Source organism: Gorilla gorilla, chromosome 1, assembly GCF_029281585.2.
Source record: "Gorilla gorilla gorilla isolate KB3781 chromosome 1, NHGRI_mGorGor1-v2.1_pri, whole genome shotgun sequence".
In the NCBI taxonomy this organism is placed as follows: Eukaryota; Metazoa; Chordata; class Mammalia; order Primates; family Hominidae; genus Gorilla; species Gorilla gorilla.
The window spans coordinates 99,495,479-99,503,485 of record NC_073224.2 but is presented as its reverse complement, the minus strand read 5'-3'; positions in this window follow the sequence as shown (position 1 = coordinate 99,503,485).

Below are 8,007 nucleotides of genomic sequence, written 5' to 3'. Positions count from 1 at the left end.
GTGTTAGTTTGCTGAGAATGATGGTTCCCAGTTTCATCCATGTCCCTGCGAAGGACATGATCTCATTCCTTTTTCATGGCTGTATTCCATGGTGTATATGTGTCACATTTTCTTTATCCAGTCTATCATAGATGGGCATTTGGGTTGGTTTCAAGTCTTTGCTATTGTGAATAGTGCTGCAATATACATATGTGTGCCTTTGTCTTTATAGTAGAACAACTTATAATCCTTTGAGTATATACCCAGTAATGGGATTGCTGGGTGAAATGGTATTTCTGGTTCTAGATCCTTGAGGAATTGCCACACTGTCTTCCACAATGGTTGAACTAACTTACAATCCCACCAGCAGTGTAAAAGCATTCCTATCCTCTCCACTATCTGTTGTTTCCAGACTTTATAATGATCACCATTCTAACTGGTGTGAGATGGTATCTCATTGTGGTTTTGATTTGCATTTCTCTAATGACCAGTGATGATGAGCTTCTTTTCATATGTTTGTTGGCTGCATAAATGTCTTCTTTTGAGAAGTGTCTGTTCATGTACTTTGCCCACTTTTTGATGGGGTTGTTCATTTTTTTCTTGTAAATTTGTTTAAGTTTCTTACGGATTCTGGATATTAGCCCCTTGTCAGATGGATAGGTTGCAATTTTTTTTTCCCATTCTGTAGGTTGCCTGTTCACTGTGATGATTGTTTCTTTTGTTGTGTGGAAGCTCTTGAGTTTAATTAGATCCCATTTGTCAATTTTGGCTTTTGTTGCCATTGCTTTTGGTGTTTTAGTCATAAAGTCTTTGCCCATGCCTACGTCCTGAATGGTATTGCCTGGGTTTTCTTCTAGGGTTTTTATGGTTTTATGTCTTACATTTAAGTCTTTAATTCATCTTGAGTTAATTTTTATATAAGGTGTAAGGAAAGGGTCCAGTTTCAGTTTTTGGCATATGGCTAGCCGGGTTTCTCACCACTATTTATTGAATAGGGAATCCTTTCCCCACTGCTTGTTTTTGTCAGGTCTGTCGAAGGTCACATGGTTGTAGATGTATGGCGTTATTAATGAGGGCTCTGTTCCATTGGTCTATATATCTGTTTGATACCAGTACCATGCTGTTTTCGTTACTGTAGCCTTGCAGTGTAGTTTGAAGTCAGGTAGTGTGATGCCTTCAGCTTTGTTCTTTTTGCTTAGGATTGTCTTGGCTATATGAGCTCTTTTTCAGTTTCATATGAAATTTAAAGTAGTTTTTTTCTAAATCTGTGAAGAAAGTAAATGGTAGCTTGATGAGAATAGTATTGAATCTATAAATTACTTTGGGCAGTATGGCCATTTTCATGATATTGATTCTTCCTATCCATGAGCATGGAATGTTTCTCCATTTGTTTGTGACCTCTCTTATTTCCTTGAGAAGTGGTTTGTTGTTCTCCTTGAAGAGGTCCTTCACATCCCTTGTGAGTTGGATTCCTAGGTATTTTATTCTCTTTGTAGCAATTGTGAATGGGAGTTCACTCACGATTTGGCTGTCTGTCTATTATTGGTGTACAGGAATGCTTGTGATTTTTGCACATGGATTTTGTATCCTGAGTCTTTGCTGAAGTTGCTTATCAGCTTAAGGAGATGTTGGGCTGAGACAATGGGGTTTTCTACATATGCAATCATGTCATATGCAAAGAGAGACAATTTTACTTCCTCTCTACTTGAATACCCTTTATTTCTTTCTCTTGCCTGATTGCCCTGGCCAGAACTTCCAATACTGTGTTGAATAGGAGTGGCAAGAGAGGACATCCTTGTCTTGTGCTGGTTTTCACAGAGAATGCTTCTAGTTTTTGCCTGTTCAGTATGATATTGGCTGTGGGTTTGTGTTAAATAGCTCTTATTATTTTGAGATACATTCCATCAATACCTAGTTTATTGAGAGTTTTTAGCATGAAGGGGTGTTGAATTTTATCGAAGGTCTTATTCTGCATCTATTGAGATAATCCTGTGGTTTTGTCATTGGTTCTGTTAGGTGATGGATTACGTTTATTGATTTGCATATGCTGAACCAGCCTTGCATCCGAGGGATGAAGCCAACTTGATTGTGGTGGATAAGCTTTTTGATGTGCTGCTGGACTCAACTTGCCAGTACTTTATTGAGGATTTTTGCATCGATGTTCATCAGGGATATTGGCCTGAAATTTTCTTTTTTTGTTGCGTCTCTGCCAGGTTTTGGTATCACGATGATGCTGGCCTCATAAAATGAGTTAGGGAGGCATCCCTCTTTTTCTATTGTTTGGAAAAGTTTCAGAAGGAATGGTAACAGCTTCTCTTTGTACCTCTGATAGAATTCGGCTGTGAATCCATCTGGTCTTGGGCTTTCTTTTTTTGGTTGGTAGGCTATTTATTACTGCCTCAATTTCAGAACTTGTTAATGGTCTATTCAGGGATTCGACTTCTTTCTGGTTTAGACTTGGGAGGGTGTATGTGTCCAGGAATTTATTCATTTCTTCTAGATCTTCTAGTTTATTTGTGCAGAGGTGTTTATAGCATTCTCTGATGGTAGTTTGTATTTCTGTGGGATTGGTGGTGATATCCCCTTTATCATTTTTATTGCATCTATTTGATTCTTCTTTTCTTCTTTATTAGTGTGGCTACAGTCTATTTTGTTAATCCTTTCAAAAAACCAGCTCCTGGATTCATTGACTTTTTGAAGGGTTTTTCATGTCTGAATCTCCTTCAGTTCTGCTCTGATCTTAGCTATTTCTTGTTTTCTGCAAGCTTTTGAATTTGTTTGCTCTTGCTTCTCCAGTTTTTTTTTTTTGTGGAATGCAGCTTGCTGGATCTTTTTCTTTATTATTATTATTATTATTATTATACTTTAAGTTGCAGGGTACATGTGCACAATGTGCAGGTTAGTTACATATGTATACATGTGCCATGCTGGTGCACTGCACCCATTAACTCGTCATCTAGCATTAGGTATATCTCCCAATGCTATGCCTCCCCCCTCCCCCCACCCAACAACAGTCCTCAGAGTGTGATGTTCCCCTTCCTGTGTCCATGTGATCTCATTGTTCAATTCCCACCTATGAGTGAGAATATGCGGTGTTTGGTTTTTTGTTCTTGCGATAGTTTACTGAGAATGATGATTTCCAATTTCATCCATGTGCCTGCAAAGGACATGAACTCATCATTTTTTATGGCTGCATAGTATTCCATGGTGTATATGTGCCACATTTTCTTAATCCAGTCTATCATTGTTGGACATTTGGGTTGGTTCCAAGTCTTTGCTATTGTGAATAATGCCGCAATAAACATACGTGTGCATGTGTCTTTATAGCAGCATGATTTATAGTCCTTTGGGTATATACCCAGTAATGGGATGGCTGGGTCAAATTGTATTTGTAGTTCTAGATTCCTGAGGAATCACCACACTGACTTCCACAATGGTTGAACTAGTTTACGGTCCCACCAACAGTGTAAAAGTGTTCCTATTTCTCCACATCCTCTCCAGCACCTGTTTTTTCCTGACTTTTTAATGATCGCCATTCTAACTGGTGTGAGATGATATCTCATTGTGGTTTTGATTTGCATTTCTCTGATGGCCAGTGATGATGAGCATTTTTTCATGTGTTTTTTGGCTGCATAAATGTCTTCTTTTGAGAAGTGTCTGTTCATGTCCTTCACCCACTTTTTGATGGGGTTGTTTGTTTTTTCCTTGTGAATTTGTTTGAGTTCATTGTAGATTCTGGATATTAGCCCTTTGTCAGATGAGTAGGTTGTGAAAATTTTCTCCCATGTTGTAGGTTGCCTGTTCACTCTGATGGTAGTTTCTTTTGCTGTGCAGAAGCTCTTTAGTTTAATTAGATCCCATTTGTCAATTTTTGCTTTTGTTGCCATTGCTTTTGGTGTTTTAGACATGAAGTCCTTGCCCGTGCCTATGTCCTGAATGGTATTGCCTAGGTTTTCTTCTAGGGTTTTTGTGGTTTTAGGTCTAACGTTTAAGTCTTTAATCCATCTTGAATTGATTTTTGTATAAGGTGTAAGGATGGGATCCAATTTCAGCTTTCTACATATGGTTAGCCAGTTTTCCCAGCACCATTTATTAAATAGGGAATCCTTTCCCCATTGCTTGTTTTTCTCAGGTTTGTCAAAGATCAGATAGTTGTAGATATGCGGCATTATTTCTGAGGGCTCTGTTCTGTTCCATTGATCTATATCTCTGTTTTGGTACCAGTACCATGCTGTTTTGGTTACTGTAGCCTTGTAGTATAGTTTGAAGTCAGGTAGTGTGATGCCTCCAGTTTTGTTCTTTTGGCTTAGGATTGCCTTGGCAATGCGGGCTCTTTTTTGGTTCCATATGAACTTCAAAGTACTTTTTTCTAATTCTGTGAAGAAAGTCATTGGTAGCTTGATGGGGATGGCATTGAATCTGTAAATTACCTTGAGCAGTATGGCCATTTTCACAATATTGATTCTTCTTACCCATGAGTATGGAATGTTCTTCCATTTGTTTGTATCCTCTTTTATTTCCTTGAGCAGTGGTTTGTAGTTCTCCTTGAAGAGGTCCTTCACATCCCTTGTAAGTTGGATTCCTAGGTATTTTATTCTCTTTGAAGCAATTGTGAATGGGAGTTCACTCATGATTTGGCTCTCTGTTTGTCTGTTGTTGGTGTATAAGAATGCTTGTGATTTTTGTACATTGATTTTGTATCCTGAGACTTTACTGAAGTTGCTTATGAGCTTAAGGAGATTTTGGGCTGAGACAATGGGGTTTTCTAGATATACAATCATGTCATCTGCAAACAGGGACAATTTGACTTCCTCTTTTCCTAATTGAATACCCTTTATTTCCTTCTCCTGCCTGATTGCCCTGGCCAGAACATCCAACACTATGTTGAATAGGAGTGGTGAGAGAGGGCATCCCTGTCTTGTGCCAGTTTTCAAAGGGAATGCTTCCAGTTTTTGCCCATTCAGTATAATATTGGCTGTGGGTTTGTCATAAATAGCTCTTATTATTTTGAAATACGTCCCATCAATACCTAATTTATTGAGAGTTTTTAGCATGAAGGGTTGTTGAGTTTTGTCAAAGGCCTTTTCTGCATCTATTGAGATAATCATGTGGTTTTTGTCTTTGGTTCTGTTTATATACTGGATTACATTTATTGATTTGCATATATTGAACCAGCCTTGCATCCCAGGGATGAAGCCCACTTGATCATGGTGGGTAAGCTTTTTGATGTGCTGCTGGATTTGGTTTGCCAGTATTTTATTGAGTATTTTTGCATTGATGTTCATCAATGATATTGGTCTAAAATTCTCTTTTTTGGTTGTGTCTCTGCCCGGCTTTGGTATCAGGATGATGCTGGCCTCATAAAATGAGTTAGGGAGGATTCCCTCTTTTTCTATCGATTGGAGTATTTTCAGAAGGAATGGTACCAGTTCCTCCTTGTACCTCTGGTAGAATTCGGCTGTGAATCCATCTGGTCCTGGACTCTTTTTGGTTGGTAAGCTATTGATTATTGCCACAATTTCAGATCCTGTTATTGATCTATTCAGAGATTCAACTTCTTCATGGTTTAGTCTTGGGAAAGTGTATGTGTCGAGGAATTTACCCATTTCTTCTAGATTTTCTAGTTTATTTGCGTAGAGGTGTTTGTAGTATTCTCTGATGGTAGTTTATATTTCTGTGGGATTGGTGGTGATATCCCCTTTATCATTTTGTATTGCATCTATTTGATTCTTCTCTCTTTTTTTCTTTATTAGTCTTGCTAGCGGTCTACCGATTTTGTTGATCCTTTCAAAAAACCAGGTCCTGGATTCATTAATTTTTTGAAGGGTTTTTTGTGTCTCTATTTCCTTCAGTTCTGCTCTGATTTTAGTTATTTCTTGCCTTCTGCTAGCTTTTGAATGTGTTTGCTCTTGCTTTTCTAGTTCTTTTAATTGTGATGTTAGGGTGTCAATTTTGGATCTTTCCTGCTTTCTCTTGTGGGCATTTAGTGCTATAAATTTCCCTCTACACACTGCTTTGAATGCATCCCAGAGATTCTGGTATGTTGTGTCTTTGTTCTCGCTGGTTTCAAAGAACATCTTTATTTCTGCCTTCATTTTGTTATGTACCCAGTAGTCATTCAGGAGCAGGTTGTTCAGTTTCCATGTAGTTGAGTGGTTTTGAGTGAGATTCTTAATCCTGAGTTCTAGTTTGATTGCACTGTGGTCTGAGAGATAGTTTGTTATAATTTCTGTCTTTTTACATTTGCTGAGGAGTGCTTTACTTCCAAGTATGTGGTCAATTTTGGAATAGGTGTGGTGTGGTGCTGAAAAGAATGTCTATTCTGTTGATTTGGGGTGGAGAGTTCTGTAGATGTCTATTAGGTCCGCTTGGTGCAGAGCTGAGTTCAGTTCCTGGATATCCTTGTTGACTTTCTGTCTCATTGATCTGTCTAATGTTGACAGTGGGGTGTTAAAGTCTCCCATTATTAATGTGTGGGAGTCTAAGTCTCTTTGTAGGTCCCTAAGGACTTGCTTTATGAATCTGGGTGCTCCTGTATTGGATGCATATATATTTAGGATAGTTAGCTCTTCTTGTTTAATTGATCCCTTTACCATTATGTAATGGCCTTCTTTGTCTCTTTTGATCTTTGTTGGTTTAAAGTCTGTTTTATCAGAGACTAGGATTGCAACCCCTGCCTTTTTTTGTTTTCCATTTGCTTGGTAGATCTTCCTCCATCCTTTTATTTTGAGCCTATGTGTGTCTCTGCATGTGCGATGGGTTTCCTGAATACAGCACACTGATGGATCTTGACTCTTTATCCAATTTGCCAGTCTGTGTCTTTTAATTGGAGAATTTAGTCCATTTACATTTAAAGTTAATATTGTTATGTGTGGATTTGATCCTGTCATTATGATGTTAGCTGGTTATTTTGCTCGTTAGTTGATGCAGTTTCTTCCTAGTCTCGATGGTCTTTACATTTTGGCATGATTTTGCAGCGGCTGGTACCAGTTGTTCTTTTCCATGTTTAGCGCTTCCTTCAGGAGCTCTTTAGAGCAGGCCTGGTGGTGACAAAATCTCTCAGCATTTGCTTGTCTGCAAGGTATTTTATTTCTCCTTCACTTATGAAGCTTAGTTTGGCTGGATATGAAATTCCAGGTTGAAAATTCTTTTCTTTAAGAACGTTGAATATTGGCCCCCACTCTCTTCTGGCTTGTAGAGTTTCTGCCAAGAGATCCGCTGTTAGTCTGATGGGCTTCCCTTTGAGGGTAACCCGACCTTTCTCTCTGGCTGCCCTTAACATTTTTTCCTTCATTTCAACTTTGGTGAATCTGACAATTATGTGTCTTGGAGTTGCTCTTCTCGAGGAGTATCTTTGTGGCGTTCTCTGTATTTCCTGAATCTGAATGTTAGCCTGCCTTGCTAGATTGGGGAAGTTCTCCTGGATAATATCCTGCAGAGTGTTTTCCAACTTGGTTCCATTCTCCCGTCACTTTCAGGTACACCAATCAGATGAAGATTTGATCTTTTCACATAGTCCCATATTTCTTGGAGGCTTTGCTCATTTCTTTTTATTGTTTTTTCTCTAAACTTCCTTTCTCGCTTCATTTCATTCATCTCATCTTCCATCGCTGATACCCTTTCTTCCAGTTGATCGCATCGGCTCCTGAGGCTTCTGCATTCTTCACGTAGTTCTCGAGCCTTGGTTTTCAGCTCCATCAGCTCCTTTAAGCACTTCTCTGTATTGGTTATTCTAGTTATACATTCTTCTAAATGTTTTTCAAAGTTTTCAACTTCTTTGCCTTTGGTTTGAATGTCCTCCCGTAGCTCGGAGTAATTTTATCGTCTGAAGCCTTCTTCTCTCAGCTCGTCAAAGTCATTCTCCATCCAGCTTTGTTCCGTTGCTCGTGAGGAACTGCGTTCCTCAGATGGAAATGCAGAAATCACCCATCTTCTGTGTTGCTCACGCTGGGAGCTGTAGACCGAAGCTGTTCCTATTCGGCCGTCTTGGCTCCTCCCTCAAATGTCCGGATCTCGCTTCTCTAGTTC